At 46.2% G+C, this 22,979-nt stretch overlaps 1 protein-coding gene across 1 annotated transcript in view; it reads left to right on the plus strand.

Annotated features, from left to right (window-relative positions):
* The window catches only part of fgfrl1a (fibroblast growth factor receptor like 1a), a 65,352-nt gene that overhangs the window by 26,229 nt on the left and 16,144 nt on the right, over nt 1–22,979 (plus strand). The window lies entirely within an intron of this gene.

Here is a 22,979-nt window from a genome sequence, read left to right on the forward strand (position 1 = left end):
ATTGCAGTCATGCTTCAAAAAAAAATCCTAAAAGGGATGTTCATTCAGTATCATAAGTTCGAGGTCTTGCTCCCGCGGTCCTCTGTTAGTTAGAGATTATTTTTAATCAGATCTAATAGAAACATCCCAAAGGCTTCATGTCGAGGGAATCAGTGTGGTGCTGTAATCGGGGGTTTGCCTTAAAAACATCATTCCTGCAGCACTTTCGATCCTCATTTGTTTGTCTCAGTTTTACAAACTACAAGTTGTCATGTGGTGGCTGTAGTCTGTGACTCGATGCACTCCGATGACCTTCCTGCTCAAATACGCGTGTGTTTCTTTCTATACCGGGACTCAAATAGCTGCTTCCCTCAACTACTATTCATGTAAACAAAATACCTGGAGGGAAGACAGTGTGTCTGTGTGCTACAGTGTCTCTACACCCCTCCGTGTGTGTGTGTGTGTGTGTGTGCATCTCATTCCATGTGTTTGTCTACATGCCGCTCTTTGTGTGTGTGTGTGTGTGTGTGTGTGTATGTTTGTCAGGTTCCAGCGTTCCAGAGAGTCTGACTAAAGCACCTCTCTCTGCCCGCCGTCGGCACTTCAAAGACGGCCTTGAGTAAAATGCTCCATTACCGATATCACCGGCTGATATTTACTGTATTTTACTGATCATGAACAACTGGACATCTTTCAGCTGATGGAAAACAAAATGACAAAGTTGTGCATTTTCTTGCACTCTTTGTTAATGTAACTTTGAACTCTATGTTAACGATTTGTGACATCAGAGTCTGCAGCGATTAACAAACCTACAATTTGTTATCGAGAGTATTAGAGATATTATTGTTGCCTAAACAGCATTAATGAGACAATCCCTGAAGGGACATTTTCTGTTTCTGTTCAAGTTTGCGTTTGTTGTTGCATGAATACCTTTTCCATCCCGTCAGTGAAGGGTGCGCTTTTATTCTCCAGTAATCATTATCGGTAGTGATCCAAAGCTTTATCGGCCCTGACCCGGACTTCAAAGGCGAGCTGGCATACAGAGGGCAGCAGAGCGGAGGGGGGGGGGGGAGGCAGCTGCCGCTGAGGTCATCCAAGCAGACAGCTGCCTCCCTCTCTCTATATCTCTCTATCTCTCTCTCCCTCGTTCGCTCGCGCTCATTCGCCGTCCCTTTCATTCACTTTCATGTGTGCGCTCACACAGATGCTTCAGAAACAATGGGTTGGGTGGACCCACATGAGCAAAGCAGGATTGTATCATATAAGTTGTCGTTGGTCACTGGGAATCAGTACCTTACCGTGCAAAATAAGGATACTTTTTATCCTTTATCTTCTTCTTTGACAAACACACAGAGAGAATGTAAATATAAAACAGTTTATTACAATGTAATTGTCGTAAAGGTGTACAACAGTAGCTGCTCTGGACAGTTCAATTGTGTACCTAATGTCATTTTTATTGTTTAAAGTTAACTTTTTATGAGACTTTATCATTTTTTAAACTCAACTTTCTGGAAAACAAAGTCCAAAAAGATTCTCAAAGATACGAATAGCTGTCTGTTTGTAACCATCCATAGCCGATTGAGCCAGTAGACTACTGATGTAAGGGTTGCTATATTTATATATTTGCAGTATTATGAAAAATTTGCAAAATTCACAGGAAAGTTGTTGTATGAAGTTACAGCTAATGCATACTGAACATTTCCTCCTGCTGCTGCTGCTTCACATTAAGAGCATTTAGCTGGTGGAACAGGAGTTGACTTTTATTATGAAATACAGTAGTCACAGGAAATTAAACGTGTTTGTCAGTGAGCTTAACGGTGAGCTTAACGCTGCCGGATATCGTACATCAAAACAAGACAGCGGGTCAGTTTAAATGTTGCTGTGGGATGAAGAGCTGCCGGATGCACCATCCAGCCTCCTTCACTTCTGCCGTTCACAGACTCACGCCATGTGCAGCATACAATCAGATCACGGTTGATCACGGAATGATGGAAAACGGCTAATTATGGACATGGTCTTTGTTAAAACTGCAATAGTATGTTTTGCTGTGTTCTGTAAACAACCTTTCCTATTACTGTGTCGTCAAGACAACTAAGACTGAAATCCTAAGCATTGCCACTTTAGACTTTAAAACATGTCCCCTTGCAGGCAGTTCCATGACAACTGGAAACACTCTGCTGAGGAAGATTCTCTGACACAATCGACGATGTTGTCCACAACAGCAGCGACTAAATAGACGCCGACGTGAACCAGAATGGGAACCTTAGGGAACTATTTTTTTGATTAAAGAACCCTGAAAATAACTAATTCTGGTCAAAATTGGCATCAGAAAACAAAATATTTAATTTCATTCTTTACAAATATTTTTACGGTGACGAGGTGACTTTTGCCACGGAAAAACGTGCGCAAGGCAAGCTGGACGAGAATGAGAAGCTACATGTTCTGCAAACCGGCCAAAACGGTACCCAGAGATGCGTTGTGCTCCACCAGGTTAACCTCCACAGACCTCTCTCCCTGTAATTCAAGCCAGCAATCGTGGCACGCCATCTCCTCAGAGAGGCAGTTAGCGGTGTTTTCATAGCTGGAACAATCTGCATGGGCAATGATTTTCCAAGCCGTGTTGTTCATCAGCTGGTTTTGTTTTCTGTTCCGAGTTTCTCTCTCTGTTGCTTTGCTTTGCTTCGCCTCCTCCCATCTCTCCTCCTCCTCCTCCTCCTCCTGTCTGCCTTCATCTCCTCTCCTCTCTTGTGTGGTCCTGTGGTAATTATTCCATGGCCGCTCCGCTTCACAGTAATGAGCCCACACCTGCGTCTTATCGTCCCTCCCTCTCGATTTCTAACCCAACGTGTCTTTAACACCTTTTTCCTATTATCACTCAATCTCATTCCTGCTTCCTCCGTCGGCCAGCTAATTTTTTCTGGCCGTGCTTTAATTTGTATGTATAATATTTTCCCAGTTTCCCATTTCCCCCCGGACGCAATAGCATTTGATTGCCGTAAAACATCCACTGTGCCGCTGCCCAGTGAAGTGATGGAGAGTTTTTTTTGTGAAGGCAGGCTTTTGTTTGGCGGGGGAAAATAGAAAGACTCGCTCTTTTATTGGATGTAGGTTGGTGTGTGTGTGTGTGTGTGTGTGTGTGTGTGTTTGTGTGTGTGTGTGTGTGTGTGTGTGTGTGTGTGTGTGCTTGTTGATCTGAGGGCTATGTATTCGTAGGTCTATGCAGATTTATGGGACCACCAGTAAAGTGAAACTGCTCCAAGAACCTCAATGTCCTTCAAAAAACTGAACGCCAGGCGAGCTCTCATTACTTCCTCCCACTCGCTCTCTCTCTCTCTTGATCTTCTTTGTCTCTGGTGTCTATCTTTCGTAGTCTTCTCTTTTTTTTTTCTCTTCACATTTTGAAATTGTTTCCCTCCTCTCAGAAGAGTGAGTGATAATAAAATGTATAGTTCAAACCAGATGTGGTGACAATGGGAGCGTGTCTGGAGTTTGGAACGCCGTGCGTGAGAAAGACGGAAGGAAGCGGTTGTGTGCTTTTAGTGCACGTGAATGTGAAAATGCGGTTTTGAGTTTTATTGAAAATGTTCATCAACACACTTCTGTGCGTGTGTGTGTGCGTGCGTGCGTGCGTGCGTGCGTGTGTTCAGGTCCATACACAAGTGACTGGTGTGTTGATTTGTGGTGATTTAAGAGCTCAGCCGCTGCAGCTGACATCTGGCCATAATTGCAGAACAAAGAGGAAAAGAGAAGCAGATAAAGATATTATAATATAACGTAGACACACTGTAAGTTTGAATGAATGCGCTTGTGCGTTATTTATTTATGTTCGTCAAGCAGGCAGATTTGTAATGAATCTTGAAATAGAAATATAGGAGCACGAGATGAAAACTTGACAAATGGAAACTATACACAAAACAGGACTTGTTTTCCGAAAACATATTCTGTTCTACATTTTCTTGAATTAAACTCTGCGGTTTTATTCCAGGCATAGTCCATGAACAATGCTAAACTCAACTAAAATCAAACCTGACAGCACACGGCTCAGTCCCGTACGCCATGACGAGTCACTGTGATGTTACATGCAGACTAAATGATTTTTTTAATTGTTGCTCCAGTCTGCTTTTTACACCCAGTCGAAGCAGAAAATCACACTCCTCCATTCAGGTTTATTCTCCCTCCATTTAACTGCGCTGCATGTCTGAGACTTGCAGCTGTCTTTCGGCCAAAAACGCATCAGATCTGGTTGCAGACCGACATCATCTCTCTGTTCCTCCATCCTGATACCTCCTCTGTTTTTGTGTTCTCACATTACGCCGTTTTTAATTTAGATATCTGGTGCCTCGCCTGGAGAGGATGTAGAGGTGGCCAAGGTTGCAGGCTAATTGGTATGAGTCATACACGCGCTCTTTCATATGAGCACACACACACACACACATAAATGTATGAGTGTGTGTAATTGCACAGTGCCTACAAAATCTCAAATAACCCAAACTCCCTTCACCCACCTTCTTACGAATACACCAGGGCAGCTGTGCCTGTCTTGCTGTATTCTGATTGTGTGCGTGTGTGTGTGTGTGTGTGTGTGTTGTGGATTTAGTGTTTTTACTGCAAGATACTTCTGCTCATGTTACACACACGGCACTTTCTCACTAATGGCAGAAAAATGCATGGAGGGAACCTGGAACAGCAGCTCGCTGATCTGCAGGAACCGCTCGGTTGGTGTTCAGTTGAGGGTTTGAGGCCTCGCGGGGGATTTTTTTTTAGGGGGGGGGGGGGGGGTCTCACTCATGATTTACAGAACATGAAAAATAAATCATTGAGTGGTTTGGGCCCCGTCTTCTTGAAGTATAGGGTTGCCTTTACTCGCCTTGAATCCAATCCCAAGTTTCTCTCCAGTGTTTCTCCCTTCTTCTTTCTTATTTTACCTGGATACCTCACCTTTGTTTTATTTTAAGATACAATAATGCTTTTATTTATGATACTGATAAGACCGTAAATGCAGAAAACAGCTCACACTCATACTGGGTCTTTTTCCTCTGACTGCTGAAGGTTTTCTAATGCAGTGAATTTGTCTGCTTATTTCTTTGGTTTTCGATTGATGTATTTTAAATATGTGTTCTTTGTTTATTTATTATTTTTTTGTAAGCATTGTGACAAAGAAAAGAACAGGCCAATGGTGCTGCAAGAATTATTCATAAGGCACCCATCTAGCATCTTTGCACGAGCAGCACTCAGGGACGCCTCGAAAATACAACTTTTGAAGGCATAACTTCTGGAACCACTGATGAATTTGTGAACAGTTCAAGGAGGTCATAACAGAGTGTGCAAACGTTTCCATTTTTCGGTGTTCTGTATCACACTCATTTCATACTGCTCTGCATGAGATCCGCTCCGTTCATGTTGGTCCTCCTATTGTGGCAACATTGTGTGTGTGTGTGTGTGTGTGATCATATGAAAGAGCATGCAGGGATTGTAGAGCTACAAACAGGAGGGTTTCTAAAGCGAGTCGGGTTTCTAAAGCTGTTTTCCGCCTCGGTGTTGCGTCCAGTTGAGACAAACACTCACAGATACACAGAGATGTATATGTGCAAATATCAACGAGACAGGACAGGACTTTTTGTTGTTGTTATTTTTCCATTCACTCACTCACACGCACACACACACACACACACACACATCTCAGACAGATGTGAACAAAATCACGCACTCCTCGGAGGCCCCGGCCCCCATTTCACGGCCGTCTGTCCCACATCCTCTCGTTCTGCCTCGTTTCACTTCAAGCAAAAAGAGATGGAAAAAGACGACGGACAGGACGGAGACACGGAGAAAGAAAAGGGATAAAGATTCTTGTTTTTTCCTGGCTTCAGTCTGAAGGCGTCAACGAGTCGGGGGAACAAAAAGGGAAAAACAGGTTGAGATGTCACGCTTATATCCAATGCACCGTCGGGGATCAAGAGAGGTGTATCTGCTGGATATGGAAACTGAAACTTCATGACATAAAGAGAGCAAACACTGAAAACAGTTATCTCCACACCGATTGGTTGATTTTCATTGTCAAACCTCCGTAACATCTGAAGCATTAATCGTTAGAAACATCCTACCAAGGACATCTGGGGACAGCGTAGTAGGCGGCGCCCCGTTTATTCCTATGAAGCTTGCTCAGCAGTGCATGAAGCAAAAACTTCCGAACGTCAAATTCAGATAAAATCACCCGGATCCTCTCAGCGATCTTCAGCGTTACGAGGCCAAGAAAGCCAGAGGAAAATAACAAAGAAGGGCTATTCAAGTGTTCATACTGGAAAAGTTGATTTTCCCTTAATAAAGAAAATTACTTGCTTATTTATAGACGTCTCTTTCACATTGTGTGTCTATGGGAGACATTTATTTTGGGGCCCGATGGCATCGCCTGACACGGTAGTTTATTATTCCACTGTTTGGCCACGAAAAGTAAAATTTACTTCACAGCTTCAGTGCTCTTCCTGAGGGGCTAGCCCATTGCCTCCTTCTTCATCCATGACACCTACTCTCTCTCAGGTTTGTTTCTCTTTGTCCTCCCTCTTACCTACTTTACTCTCTCTCTCTCTCTCTCTCTCTCTCTCTCTCTCTGTCTCTCTCACACAACTGCCCCGTGGTCGTATTTCTCCCGCTCCAGCAGCCAATGTCTTTTCTCTCAAGCATCTTTCAGGTCTTCATTCTTCAACCTTCTGTTTGTCTTCATGCTCCATTTACATTTGTGTGTGCGTGTGTGTGTGTGTGTGTGTGTGTGCGCGTGTGTGTGCGTGTGTGTGTGTGCGCGCCAAGTCAAGCTCCCATAGACCCCTAATGGGTCTTAAATACCCTCAGCTAGCTTTAACTTCAATTCTCCGTACGAGATGCCATCTGTCTGTCAGCAGGAGGAGGTCATTATGAAGGAGAAATCCACCCTAAAGCAGAAGTCATGAACACGTTTCCTATGATTTCGGAGAGTGTAAACGCTTATCTCTCTCCCTGAAGCTTGAAATCTCTTGAATTCAGCTTCCCAAATCTTCCAGCTCCTCTCACTCGAGGGTCTCTGATGCTACGATGTTTGCGGTGAACACAAATATGAACATGGTTTTGACAAGATGTCATCCAACTCCTGCATCTCGTATTGTCTTGCTGTCCGTCTTCCCTGTTCTTTATAAATTCGGTTTCAGGGTGGAATTTGCCTTCAACTTCTTCTGCCAGCTGTTCTCAAAGTCTAAAGCAAATGTGTTTTCTCTCTGGGTTTCCACAGCAACTCTCCCATAGCTAATATCAGGTGTAACTTTACTTCCCTGTGTGTGTTTTGGCTTCTCGGGCATCCTCCAAGCACAAAATATAAGTATAATAAGTAACAAATGTGGCAGAATGTAACACGGGTCATTTGGAGCTCTACTACTCGTATCACGAAGCGCACACAGTCTGTCCCCAAACCAGAGTAAGACTATGTGAACTAGTATTTGAGGATGTGGGCTGCCTTAAAGTATCTCAGTTCCTCACTTTGTTTAATGTAATTAAGACTGAACTCCTCAGTGTTCATCCAACAGTAAGAACAGAGACATATTATAGCCACAGCCTGCACAACTTGTCAATCAGACTTCCACTTGGAGGATGTGGAGCGACCCCCCAGCTACGTCCTCACTGAAGAACACAAGGCACTGATCCAGCAGCGAGAGTTCAGACATGTGAAAGGCATCATGAGAGTGTGTCTTAAGGGAGATGTGTCCTCCTGGACCCCCTCACGCAACAAACACCCGCCACCAACCCAAAACCCCCACCCCACCTCTTTCGCCGCATAACTCCCGGCCCCTCACACGCAATTACAACGACTCTGCATTCTCACGGCAGAGGGGTTAACCCTTCCAAAACCACACACACACACACACACACACACACACACACACACACAATGCATACATGATTGGGAGGAGGAAGAGGTGGAGAGGAGAGGAAAGAGGAGAGGAGAAGAGGGATTAAGAAATAGGAGGGAGAGGCAGGAACTTCCTCAAACACCCAACCACAGAGAGGAGCAGATAGATAAACCGACTTTAATTTAGACTTTAAGGCCAATATCAATGTTTTACATTTCTGACGTTACACATATTGGTGTACAACAACCATTAAAGGGATATTTTGATAAATATCCTTTTCATGTGGATATTACTGTAGATAATTGTGACCAAGAAAAATACTAAGAAGGACTTTTTACCGTTGAAAAATACTTATTTCAATGATAAACTAATATTGGGCAATAATGCCATGCAGACAGACAGACAGACAGATAGAAGGATAGATAGACAGAGAGACAGCCAGATAGAAGGATAGATAGACAGAGAGACAGACAGCCAGATAGAAGGATAGATAGACAGAGAGACAGACAGACATATAGAAGGATAGATAGACAGAGAGACAGACAGAGAGACAGACAGACAGATAGAAGGACAGATAGACAGAGAGACAAATGAATGAGGAGAAAAAGAGTAAGAAAGACTCGACCCGGAGGGTGAATGGGTGTCGTTATTCATGTCTGATCAGAGCAGTTAGCAGGGGAGCTGTGTACTTCTGAATAGACAGCTTAGTGGCCATTATGCGGTCTGGAGGATTTGTCCTGTTCACTATTGTTACCCTCAGGAGGTAGCGACACACACACCCACCCACCCACAAACACACACACTAACGCGGACACACATGCACATGAACACACAACTCTCTTCCTGTTTCTCACTTTGATATTTCTTTTTCATTTCATAATTTATTGCTGTATGTCTCTATCACAGACAAAGACAGATGCACCTCCTGCTTAAACACAGACACACACACACACACACACACACACACACACACGCTGTGCCCCCCCCCCCTGTAGCTCAATAGTGGGCCAGCCTATTGACAGACCCGCTTGTTCGCTGAAGGAGTCTTTTCTCATTAGGGCTGGGATTTTGTCGCTGGCCCTGCAGGCTCCATTGTTCCACTCCAGGGCGGGTTATTAGGCCTCCCTGCTGTAACAACCCCCCTGCTGAATAGACCTGAGAGGAGTGGAGAGCCTGTGAAGGGCAGAACAGGGTCTGGCAATTAGCAAAGACATGTTTGAAGAGAGGAGGGAGAGGAAAGAATGGAGGAATCAAGGAGAAAGAGAGCGGACCTGCGCTACAAAAAGGCTTCTTTTGAAGTTTTAGAAACTTTTGTCTGCTTTTTTTTTTTGCTGCTTCGCTGTTGCGCCATCATCAAAGCCGAAGGCTGGTTCTTCAACACGCAACATCCCTCCTCCTCTTCCCTCTCTTCCCTTTCTTTTCACTCCCGTTCTTCGCTCTCATTCGTTACTCTTCTTCCCCGAGAATGCACTTGTGCCCGCGCTGAAAAGCCCTGTATCTTCTGCCGCCGCTTTGATGTCTTAATGACGACGTGAAGAGCGAATTATGCTCAGAGATCCGGACCCCCGCCCCCTTCACTCTCCTTTTGTCACTCTTCAGATTCCAGCAGTCACATCTGGCTTTTCCGATCCCACCTCACTGACAACATGCAGGCGGGGAGAAGAAGAAAAACGCTCGCATTCAGAGGGAAAGAAAAGCAGCAGGCATGGAAAAACTTGATCCACTTATCAAAAGGTTTATCAACGTTTCAGCTGTGTTTCCCAAAGCCAGTGTTTTATCTGGATTCGATAAAGCCTTGTTGACTATTCAGTGTTTTCTGGTCATGTGGTCGTGGAAGGCGGGTGGACTAAACTCTGTTTTTCAAAGCCATATCTCAGCCCCAGGAAGTTTGATAAAGATGCTTTTATCGCTGGTATTTTTAAACATTTAACATAGCTGAGGTGAAAAAAGGAAGACAAACACATACTGATTACAGAAATGAACTGCTGACTGAAATGTCAAATGATATGATATGTAATTTGAAACAGACAATGTCACTGTAACACCAGAAAAGAGCTCTAACAGACAGTTTTTTGTTCGGAGCATTCAGGTGTGCGAGTCTGCATGTGCTTACTTGTATAATGTCGCTGCATTCCACTGCATTATATTTCACATAAAAGCATACACAATGAGTTTTCGCTGTGATCTCTGGATAAGGTGTGTGTGTGTGTGTGTGTGTGTGTGTGTGTGTGTGTGTGTGTGTGTGTGTGTGTGTGTGTGTGTGTGTGTGTGTGTGTGTGTGTGTGTGTGTGTGTGTGTGTGTGTGTGTGTGTGTGTGTGTGTGTGTGTGTGGTTTTCCCCCATGCAAACACAGCGATGGTTCTGCGGCGCCTCTGCTATCAGCCTGGAGTTTGATCAGTGTGACAGCATGCTGAAAACTGATACACACACAGACGCACACACACACTCTTTGGCCATGACCACAATTTCTCCTCCGCATTCCTCTGCTCTGACTCTGTACTGCATTTGTGCGCATGCATGCGCACTTCATGTTTCGGTTTAAGGATAGGTTTTGTTTTATTGTTCTTCTTTTTGGTCAAACTTTCAAACTGTGGCTCCTTCTGGACGGCGCACACTCAATGCAACGCCTTTGAAATCCCTCTGAACTCCAGAGGTTTGGAGCTATTACAACACTGTCCACGCTTTCATTCAAGGCTAACATCCTTAGACAATTTCTCTAAGCGGTGTTTCGAAGGGTTTTCTAAGCGCTTTCATGCCAACGTCGGTCGGATTTAAGCCGCCGTGACGAGCCGAGTGTGTCGTTCTCGGTTCCTCCGCTGTAACTTTATTTGGCCCGAAGACCAAAGCCTTCATCACAACAAGTGAAAACAGAAGTAAGAAGACAGCAAGGGAGAGCAGAGGATGTGTAGATGCTGTCAGACATGTTGTTAAACGATGAAAAAACAAGCCGCAGAGTTAAGCTGCTGTCACATCTCCCGCAGACCCTTTCCCTCCTACCTCCCTCCTTCACTGCTGGTTCTTCTGCATCCATCCACCTGAGTAACCTCGGAAACCTCAACGCCTCTGTGGCACAAAAGAAATACGGCTTTTGTTTTCAATTGTTAAAACTGTGTTTCCTAATGCGTGCGATCGGGATTAGAAAGCTCACAGGGCGAGAAATTGTCTCGACATGTCGATGACCTTGGGGTGGAGAGATTTGTACACGACAGCAGCTGTGTGTGTTGACACATTTACACGAGAACACCTCCGACTGCATGCACATACGAACTTCTCTAAGCACCGAGTTACTCACTTTTACCCAGTTTCAGAGTCTGCACCATCGCTACGAGGCCAAACATTTGGAAATCGTGTGCCCCGCTGAGATGTTCTTCAGACTAACACTGACTATTTGGAGGTGAGCGACTAGCACGAGAGCATCCCGCTGGGTGCGGATGAAAAGTTGCATTATTATTACTCCACAAACGTCTCTGAGCAACACAAATGAGAGCTGAACAAAGCAGGCGTCGGGGCGAGTCATGTTGAAACGTCGCCCGGCGGCGCATCGTGATGAGCGGGTTGGTTTTTACTTTGTCGTAAATAGTTCATCAAAGACGGCCTGTCAGCATGTAGCCTCAAATAGCGAGAGAGTGCCAGCATCTTTGAAGTCAAACCAGACAACCGCATATTCCTGACACCTACTCTAAAAACACGCACACGCGGGCATCTAAAATGCAGATCCATGCAGTGAATCTGATTCCAATCATGCTGAAAGGTCAACGAACCAGCAGCAGCTTAACATGTATTAACTTTATAACCACTATGTACATGTACAAGTGTACAAGTATAAAAAAGAGTTATGAAACTGGGATATTAGCTTGTATTTTTGGATTTTGTGTCGTATTTACAACTGATTAGATTGACGTTGTATGTTTCTACAGGAACGTCCGTGCTCCACCAAACTTGTGTGGAATAGTTAACCTGTCAAATGCTTTGTATCAAGTATTTATGTGTTGTTTTATATCAGATAAGAAAGGAATCTGGCTTTAGCACCTCCAGCCCGAGGAGTGAAAATGAATCCAGGGATGTAAGATGAGAAAGAGGTCAAATGGGGAGAAAGCTGCTAAAGTACTAATGAGTAAATATTTAACTGGAATATAATTTGATACAGGGAAGAGCAGGGTGGGCGAGGCCGATTCTCTCCCTCGCCCACCCTGAGTTCAAAGTCCTGAGCCGAGGCCGGCGGTGTGCGTTTCAAAGGAGGCGCGTGGCGAAGGATGTGAGAGTTTCGTTAATTCGGCGAAGTAAAGTGCCGCCTTGATGTTTACTAGAGTTACACAGGCAGCAGCTGGCCGATCACACATATCCATGCATTCACACACGCGTTCCTGGCAGCACACTAGTACACACACGCACATGTGCACTTCGATGCAAAATATGTCCATGCACAAGTTAGTACACAAGTAAATGCAGGCAGATGCACTGATGCCGGCACTCAATAATACATTACATTTCATTTAGCTGACGATTTTATCCAAAGCGACTTACAATAAGTGCATTCAACCATGAGTACAAACTCAGAACAACAAGAATTAAGAAAGCAATGCATTCTGGTACATGTAGGCACTGCTCCGCAAGTCAGCTTTTACGGTCAAAGTTGCACACACTGAGGAAGTTATTCCTTTATTCCCTTTAATGGCACGCAAACATACAATAACATCAGCAAAGGATTATACATGCACATAAAAAAGAATAAAAGTACACGTAAACCCACATACATCAATAAGAAAACGTTCTGCGCAAATACTTTCAGGAAAAAAGACTCATATTTCTTTCTTTATTCTATACCCAATAATTGTTTTGACCAAAAATCTTTAAAAAAAATAATGTACGGGGCCACGAGCACATTAGTAAGTTGTTTAACCCTTCATCATCCTGGTGTAGTGGACCGTCACACACAGGGAAGAGGCTACGCTCGGCTCGTGGGAACATCGTCTATTTTTGTGATATGACGATCGATTGTATAAGCGAGGATGGTTTAAGGAGCAAATTGCTAAATATATCTGACCTGGTGGCTCTTAAACAGACCGTGCACCTTCTGCATCTCCTCCGGACCTAACGCACACAGCTTGTTTTACTCTCCTAAAAGAAAATAGTTGTGATTTTGTGTAAAAGAAACGCAATGTTTTTCTCTTAATTTCCATCCTTTCTGTCATCTTGAAGAATGTGTTTTTCTCGCAATTTGCTTGTGAGATTGAACCCTCGGAGCTCGGTGCTCTGTTTCCCAGAATGCCTTTCAAAACTCAAAAGTAGTGGATGTGCTTTCATGATATTTAGGGTGTTAACAGGTTTTACAGGGATAACCTTATTATTTTTTTATCTGAAAAATTATTAAAAGCAGGATAAAATCAGACTTATAAATGCAACCTACTTTGGTGTTAGCGTCTTTTTATTGTGTTGTTTTAGGGAACATTGCATGATGCACACCAGCTGGAGGTGTGCATAGGAGATTGAGAGTCATGCAAAAGAACAAAATATGGTTTGGGTGAAAGTCCTTCATCATATTAGTATGATTCTATTATATAATCCGGATCTTGAGTCTCCTTTTCTGTGAGTTTGTGACTTTATATCTAATCTTTGTGACTACCACATCATTTCTGCCCTTGACTGGATCTCCTCCGTCATGTTGACCTGCTGAGGAGGAGGGTCGAGGCTCGAGGCTGCAGCTGTGTGTTGGCCAGACCCCTCCATTGGAGTCTGTGTTCCACACTTGACCCTGCTGCCCCATCGATGAAGTGTGAACAGTGATGTAAAACAGCTCCGTGAATAAGCACACACACGGCACACATTCATGGATTAATGCACCGTCACAGCAGCACACACACACACACACACACACACACACACACACACACACACACACAGACACACACAAACACACTGCACATGGAAAGAGAAAAGGAAAGAAAGAGGAGGAACGCAAGAAGTCGTCTTTTGTTCTGTGGCTTAGAAAAACTAAATTAACTTATCCAGATGCTCTCGTTGTACAAACACACACGCGTTATATTAACATGCACACACACACACACACACACACAGACAACTTGATCCCTAACTGTATGTTTTCAGAACTCATAAACCCCATCACTGTGTGACGTTTATGAGCGGGTGTGTGAAACCACTTATTTCATCGCTGTGTTGATATCTTACGCTCTGACTCAGTCCATGTTCAGCGTTGGAAGCGGCCGAGGGGCTTCGTGTATATTCTCACTGTTGGTTTTCACAACATGTTTCATGTCATAACCAAACCCAGGCCGCGTTGTTAACCTAAACCTTACCGCCAAGGGTAAATGGCCCGTGCTTGGCCACAGCGTCTGAAAATATACCAGAGTTGAATCTTGGAGTAACTCTGCCGGAAAATGGATCCGGACTTATTAACGCCTCATAAAAACATGGCATGTTAATCACATATTTTGTATTTGGATAACATCAGATAGAGATTGAATGGGGCTTTGTCAGCTGGAAGCGACTTAGTTGAACTTCTTCCCCTCGCTGCTGCAGTGAGGCATCGGTTGCAAAACGATTCCTAATCAGTATTTAATGTGATCGTTTATTGATCCCCAGCAAATACGTGTCCTTTCTTTTGCCTCCTTGCAGGGAGGTCGGGGGGGGGGCCGAGGTCAGCGATCGGAAAGCGTAGGGATTTATTCGCTTACTCATCGAGACCTGGAGGAAAATCCACCCTGAAACACTTTCACAAACTGTCGGTGTTGTGCAATGCATTTCTAGGTGCTAAAATGTTTTCTCCTGGGGGGGGGGTGTAACGGCTCAGATGTAGAGACATGTGAAGTAGAGTTTGCTTGGACAGAATCTGTTCGCTATCTAAATGAACGAAGGTTAGTCTTCTCAACATTTACACCGTTTCTGTCTCTCCTGCCGTCACCGTGCTGCAATTGGCAACAGGAAGCTGTCCGTACTTCCAGGTTTGCAGACAGGAGTTGGTGTCTATCGTTTTGAAACGGTGCATATAGTATTGGATATAAAACACAACAAATGCAATGAGAGTGATCAAGATTTACAAAAATATGAGATACCATAAACAAGAGTGAGATCAAAGTTATATTGCATAATTGAATTAGTACAGTAACAGGAAGTCTTGACTCATAAAAGTATAAACTGATTATAGACTATATGTGTAAGCAAGGACAAAAGTATCACTAGTGCAAAGGGTGTAATTTCTACAGGGGATGGGAATTCATACTGGTCCACATGTGGGTGGCTGAGATGTCATCCGTGTGTCAGTGCGGTACGTGCACACTGCAAGTACACCATTTATTAACAGTTGTTAAGTTGACAAAAAAAGTGCTGTTCATGCTGAGTCAGTTTGGACTAAACTAACTAGGCACTGTAAAATATTGTTTATAGTGCCGTAGAAAAGGACAATGAGAAGGGTGAAGTGGTACAGTATGATACAGCTGTACCGTAGACATATAAAGGCTTCAGGGCCGAGGGCTCTGGAACAGTTTTCAGCCTGTAGGGGTGGTAGATCTGACTTCCTGGAACCGACTTTTATTGGCAGCAGTTTTAGCCAAAACTCTGCTCCCTGGCTTAAATGAGTTACCTGGAAGCATTAGCTTATTGAGGATTAACTCAAGAGGAACTTTGGGGGGCTTTGCTGTTCTCACTTAGACTACTTACCGCCTCACCTTCATGTGAAGCCAGCTGCACTCTCCAGAAAAAAAAAAACTTAACAGTTACATTGTTGAGGAGTGAAACACAAGAACACCAGATGTTTTGAGCTGTGATGATGTTAATATTTACTACTTTTGTCGTAAACCCGATTGTTTTATCTTGTGTGTGTGCACGTTGTTTGTAGCTTCCTGATCAAACACATCTTCAGCTCAACTAAAGGGCCAGAACACAAGAGAATAACACAGAGAGCTGGCTTGAGGGCCGTGTCCACAAAAGAGATTTTTCAACATACTCATAATAAAAGTCCCGTCCCTCCTCTACTTTGATCAGATGGCTGGGTAAAAAGTGACAGTGACAAGCTCAGCGTTTTACCCTCAAGTTAAACATTTTTCAGCTTACCAGAAAAAAAGACCAAAAGTGCAGTTTCAGAAGGTAGTATAGCATCAGGAAAAAGCACTTTGGTGTAGACTGGCACAAAGATTATCATATACGCTTCCATCCATCCATCCATCCATCCATTATCACCCGCTTATCCGGGGTCGGGTCGCGGTGGCAGCAGGTTCAGCAGGCCGACCCAGGCTTCCCTCTCACCCGCAGCACTTTCCAGCTCATTCTGGGGGATCCCGAGGCGTTCCAAGGCCAGCCGGGAGATATAATCCCTCCAGCGTGTCCTCGGTCTTCCCCGGGGCCTCCTACCAGTTGGACGTGCCCGGAAAACCTCTAATGGGAGGCGTCCAGGAGGCATCCTGACTAGATGCCCGAACCACCTCAGCTGACTCCTTTCGACACGAAGGAGCAGCGACTCGACTCCAAGCTCCCCCCTGATGTCCGAGCTCCTTACCCTATCTCTAAGGCTGAGCCCGGCCCACGGATTGTAGCCACCTTGCCCGGACAAGGGAAACCGGGGCACCCTCCCGGAGCCAGACCCAGGAGGGGAGCTCGTCGGCGAGCGTCTGGTGGCCGGGCTTTCGCCCATGGGGCCCGGTCGGGCTCAGCCCGAAAGAACAACATGGAGCAGCAGTCACCCTGTGGACCCACCACCCGCAGGGAGAATTATCGGGGTCGGGTGCTATGTAGACCGGGCAGCGGGCCAGGCGGGAGACCTGGGCGGGCCGATCGCCGGCAGCATAGACTAGCTCTAGGGACGTGGAATGTCACCTCACTAGCGGGGAAAGAGCCGGAGCTGGTGCAGGAGGTGGAGCGGTACCAGCTAGATATAGTTGGGCTCACCTCCACGCACAGCATGGGCTCTGGAACCAAGCTCCTGGAGAAGGGTTGGACTTTGTCCTTTTCTGGAGTTGCCCAGGGTGAGAGGCGCCGGGCGGGAGTGGGGATACTCACGAGCCCCCGGCTGAGCGCCGCTGTGTTGGAGTTTTCCCCGGGGAACGAGAGGGTCGCCTCCCTGCGCCTACGGGTTGCGGGGAGTAAGGCTCTGACTGCTGTTTGTGCTTATGCACCGAACAGCAGGAGGGGTCCTGGAAAGGGCGCCGCCTGCCGACTCCATAGTTCTCCTGGGACACTTCAACGCTCACGTGGGCAATGACAGAGAAACCTGGCGGGGCGTGATTGGGAGGAACGGCTTGCCCGATCTGAACCCGAATGGTGTTTTGTTGTTGGACTTCTGTGCTAGCCACAGTTTGTCCATAACAAACACCATGTTCGAACATAAGGTGGCTCATAAGTGTACCTGGTACCAGAACACCTTAGGCCGGAGATCAATGATCGACTTTGTAATCGTATCATCTGATCTGCGGCCGTATGTCTTGGACACTCGGGTGAAGAGAGGAGCAGAGCTGTCAACTGATCACCACCTGGTGGTGAGTTGGATCAGATGGCGGGGGACTCGGCTAGAGAGACCTGGCAAGCCCAAACGTGTAGTGAGGGTGAACTGGGAACGTCTGGCAGAGGATCCTGTCCGGGAGGTCTTCAACTCCCACCTCCGGAAGAACTTCTCACAAATCCCGAGGGAGGCTGGGGACATGGAATCCGAGTGGACCTTGTTCAAAGCCTCTATTGTGGACGTGGCTGCTCGGGGCTGTGGCCGGAAGGTCATCGGTGCCTGTCGTGGCGGCAACCCTAGAACCCGGTGGTGGACACTGGGGGTGAGGGTAGCCGTCAAACTGAAGAAGGAGGCCTTTCGGGCCTGGCTGGCCCAGGGGTCTCCTGAAGCAGCTGACGGGTACCAGCGGGCCAAAAGGGCTGCAGCGACGATGGTCGCGGAGGCTAAAACTCGGGCATGGGAGGAGTTCGGGGAGGCCATGGAGAAGGACTTTCGGTTGGCCTCAAGGAAGTTCTGGCAAACCATCCGACGGCTCAGGAAGGGAAAGCAGGGTCTACCCCAGGCTGTTCTCAGCAGGGGGGGGGAACTGCTGACCCGGACTGGGGACATCGTCGGGCGGTGGAAAGAGCACTTTGAGGAACTCCTAAACCCAGCCAACATGTCCCCCGGAGAGGGGGCAGCGCCGGAAGACTTTGGGGTGGATTCACCCATATCCCTGGCAAAGGTCGCTAAGGTAGTCAAAAAGCTCCTTGGTGGCAAGGCGCCAGGGGTGGATGAGATCCGCCCTGAGATGCTGAAAGCGCTGGACATTGTTGGGCTGTCTTGGTTGACACGCCTTTTCAGTATCGCATGGGGGTCGGGAACAGTGCCCATGGACTGGCAGACCGGGGTGGTGGTTCCCATCTTCAAGAAAGGGGACCGGAGAGTGTGCTCGAACTATCGTGGTATCACACTGCTCAGCCTCCCGGGAAAAGCTTATGCCAGGGTGCTGGAGAGGAGGCTCCGACCGCTTGTCGAACCTCAGATTCAGGACGAACAGTGCGGATTCCGTCCCGGTCGTGGAACAGTGGACCAGCTCTTTACCCTCGCAAGATTACTGGAGGGGTCCTGGGAGTTTGCCCAACCAGTTTACATGTGCTTTGTAGACCTGGAGAAGGCTTTCGACCGGGTCCCTCGGGGGGTTTTGTGGGGGGTGCTGCGGGAGTATGGGGTGCCGGACCCATTGGCACGGGCCATCCGGTCTCTGTACGCCTGCAGTAGGAGCTGTGTTCGTCTCCTCGGTAGTAAGTCAGACACGTTCCCGGTGGGTGTTGGCCTCCGCCAGGGCTGCCCTTTATCACCGGTCCTGTTCGTGACCTTCACGGACAGGATATCTAGGCGCAGCCAGGGGGCGGAGAGGATCCGGTTTGGGAGTCTCTCTGCTGTTTGCGGATGATGTGGTCCTGTTTGCCTCCTTGGACCGTGACCTCCAGCATTCACTGGGGCGTTTTGCAGCCGAGTGTGAAGCGGCAGGGATGAGAGTTAGCACCTCCAAATCTGAGGCCATGGTGCTCTGCCGGAAACCGGCGGATTGCTCCCTCCAGGTGGGGGCAAACTGCCTACCCCAAGCGAAGGAGTTCAAGTATCTCGGGGTCTTGTTCACGAGTGAGGGTAAGGTGGAGCGGGAGATCGATAGGCGGATCGGTGCGACTGCAGCAGTAAAACAGGCGCTGTACCGGTCCGTCTTAGTGAAGAGGGAGCTGAGCCGGAAGGCAAAGCTCTCCATTTACTGGTCGGTCTACGTTCCAACCCTCACCTATGGTCACGAACTCTGGGTCGTGACCGAAAGAACGAGATCTCGGATACAAGCGGCCGAAATGAGCTTCCTCCGTAGGGTGGATCATATACGCTTATGTTTTTTTATTTAAAAATAAAGACAGGAATTCGAGGATCACTTGGAACACAGTATTGAATCAACCTATATGGGGCTCATAACATATTTTTAAGTAAGTGGGGCGACTATGGGTCAGTGGTTAGCATGCCCGTCTTTCAATCAAGAGGTTGGCAGTTCAATCCCCGCCCTAGTCGATGTGTCCTTGAGCAAGACACTTAACCCTGCATTGCTCCCCGTAGCTGTGTCTACGGTGTATAATGTAAAGTGTCTTTGAGTATCTAGAAAAGCACTATATAAATTAAATGGATTATTATTAAAACTTAAGGTTTTGAGATGATGAAGACATATATTTAAAGATAATAGTTACAGGAGTTGTCTAAGTGGTTACAGCACATGTAACCCTTTGTTGGTCAAGTAAGGTTAATTTTCATCATATTGTCCCAATCTGGTCTTGGACTTGCAGATCATTTTGGTCCATTTCATATTCTTATTTTCCGGAATGAGGTCATTTGTCTCACATACACTGGAAAGGTGAAAATGTGCGTCATCAGTCCTTGAAGCACACATGGAAAACGTAGCTTCAAAGGAAGCCGCTGCAAGAGTCGGGGAGAATTTGCGGTGAGCACAGAATCAGTGGTTTGATGGGTCAATGAAGCAATTGGCTCAATCTGTTTAACGCTCTGTCTTTACTCCCGCTCTGAAATGGGAACCGTGCCCAGTAGATGTTGAGCTTTCTTGTATGCTTAGACTCAAAAAGGTCTTGACTGAGTGACTGACGGCTGCACAGACAGACTCAGACGTGCCTGGTTGTGAGACAGGGCCGAGGCCAAAGTGAAGGTAATAAGCCGGACACAAACCAAATACACACACACACACACACACACACACACACTGAAGGTTAACCTCCAAGAGTGGAAAACAGCACCTCTGCCTTAAAGTATGACGCTCCATTATTTTGTCCTCTAAATGTGTGTATATGTGAGTGGAAATAGCCTTTTTCATACGGTCACCCTCCTCCCTCATGCAGCCACTCATACCTCACACACACACACACACACACGCACACACAGGTGGCTGTAATTAGTGTGTTGGGCACAAGATCAAACTGCAGTTTGCTCAGTTTCAGGAAATACAGAGCTCTGCTTAGAGTTAGACACACACACACACACACACAAGGAGCTACATATTCATGCACCTTCACTCTTTGACTCTCTAGTTCTCCCTCTAACGTGATGCTGGCATACAAAAGGTTTCCCCTGAAAATGTTTTTGTTTAGTCTGCAACTGAGACTGAGTGCTCTGTTTGATTTCACTGCAGAAGCTCGGTGTTTACTTCAGCAGCGAGGGAACACAGAAAGTAGAGAGCGAGGGATTATGGGTCAGATAAGGCCGAATTGTTCAACATTTCCAATCCGACTTGAGAATACGCACGGGCGTTTTTTTGCTGCAGCGGTAAGCAGAACTTACACCGCCGGCCCAGGTTATAAAAGCAGTAATAATCCTGCTGGAGGAAAAGCTTGTAGCTCTGAGGAGTCAGCTCTTCATATCGTTGACCAGGCATGTTTCCCTGCTCGCCGCCTTTTTTCACTTCAGGCAAGGCTGGAAGTTTTTGAAAACCAAAAAGCTGACCCGTTTGACCACTTGATTGAAAAGGAGAAGGTGTCCGCACAATAAATATACTTTTGCAACGTTGTGAACATTGCCTCACTAAATACCTCTTTTTTTTTATTGCATGCTGTTTTATTCCAACACCTGTACCCAGCGGGGGTTGGAGATAACACTCTCTGCATCATTGGTGCTGGAGGAGCAGCCACACACTGTATCCACACACTGGCATTGTCAGCAGTTGGTGGAGTCACATCTTCTTCACATCAAGATCCTGGGGTGAAAGAAATGCTAGTCCGGTTTAATAAGTGCTGTGTGTTTGGGATTGACTAATTAATTGTGATTGATTTCAGTAGTTGTAGATATTAGCGTTTGTTTCACAGACGTTGTGTTTCTGGTGTATTTGTCTGGTTAACCGCCGCCAATGAAACATGGTGACGCATCTGTTCAAAGCTTTCTTGTGCAATCCTGTTTCGGCTGTCAGGGCTCGGAATAAACTCCCATTAAGTCTGACAAGCTTCACAGTCACTCTCATTACAACCTAATTCAAATGTGACTAAAAACATTGCATATTTTATTCCACTCTCAAAAGTTTAAGGACCGATATGAATCAATACAGATTTTTTTGGGGGGGGATCCAAAACGGAAACTGGGAACATTATCAAGTTCCAAGCATTCACATGAAGTGCACTGCAGGTCAAAATTGTGAGCCACAGTTACAGGTCCCTCACAAAATGAAGGGATTCTTTCCTTTCTTAAACACTCTCTCTACGATGTTCAGAGCAATAATGTATAGCAGCAAAGAACTATTTGCTATGCAAAGATATAGTGGAGTAATTGTCTGTGTGTGTTGTAATTGAAGCTTTTCTCTGTTTTGTTGGCATAACCGGGCCCACATGCTTTTAGAGCTCATAGGTGCATGTGAGCGTGCACGAGCCTCTGGTTCCCCCTCAGGTTAACACCGTTAGCTCTGTCAGCCCCGTTGCCTTTGTTTACACTGTTAGTAATGTTGAACGCCGTGCGGAGGTAATAGATATGCTCTAAATAGCGAAGGTGCTGACTTCACTTCAATACATAATGCATAACTGAGGATTCAGCCATGTGAACCTCCACAGCCTCTTTCTCTCTTTCTTTAGTTCTTTACACATGTAGTAACACACACACACACACACACACACACACACACACACACACACACGTACCCTGAGCCTCCTTAAACCTACCTGCACTCTGAAACTCTTGCCAGCAAAATCAGCCGCATACGAAGAGAGCAATATAAAAATAATTGCTGTCTTAAATGTGCGTCTCTCTGTTAGTCCATCTATGTGTGTTTGTGTGTTCGGGATTGGCTCACACACATAGGTTCGTACCAAATAAGTCAGAAAGCTGGCAGAAAGTCCAGGCCGAACGTTGACGTGTGTTCATCATATTTCAGAGAGCCTGAGCCCAGAATGGCACGACGTGTAATCGCGTTTGCAAATAGCCTCGTGAAGTTGAACTCGTAAAAAGGTTTTAGTTGTTGTCTTGGCCCGGGCCGAGGTTGGCCGATGGACCGGGACAATATTTAGACCAGAAAACCCTGTCAGGTGTTGGTGTGTGTGTGTGTGTGTGTGTGTGTGTGTGTGTGTGTGTGTGTGTGTGTGTGTGTGTGTGTGTGTGTGTGTGTGTGTGTGTGTGTGTGTGTGTGTGTGTGTGTGTGTGTGTGTGTGTGTGTGTGTGTGTGTGTGTGTGTGTGTGTGTGTGTGTGTGTGTGTGTGTGTGTGTGTGTGTGTGTGTGTGTGTGTGTGTGTGTGTGTGTGTGTGTGTGTGTGTGTGTGTGTGTGTGTGTGTGTGTGTGTGTGTGTGTGTGTGAGAGCATGATGAAGGGTGATGGAATCAAATGTACCCAAAGGATATTTACCTCATGAGGATTTCGTTTAAATTGTTTATGTGTGTGTGTGTGTGATTTATAAATGTTGAAATATCATTACCTCAAAGACGTGTCACCCTTGTGATGACTGCCCACTAAATACTCCCGGAATACACACACACACACACTCACACACACACACGCACGCACGCGCGCACACACGCACAAACACACAAGCTGTTAATCTGTCATGTAAACCAGTGTTGCCGGTCATACAGAGTAGCTGTTAACTATAATGTACGATTGTCTGTTCTGCGGTTACAGTTAATAAATCTTTCTCCGCACTGTCGCCTCT

The sequence above is a fragment of the Cyclopterus lumpus genome, chromosome 10 (genome assembly GCF_009769545.1).
Source record: "Cyclopterus lumpus isolate fCycLum1 chromosome 10, fCycLum1.pri, whole genome shotgun sequence".
NCBI lineage: Eukaryota > Metazoa > Chordata > Actinopteri > Perciformes > Cyclopteridae > Cyclopterus > Cyclopterus lumpus.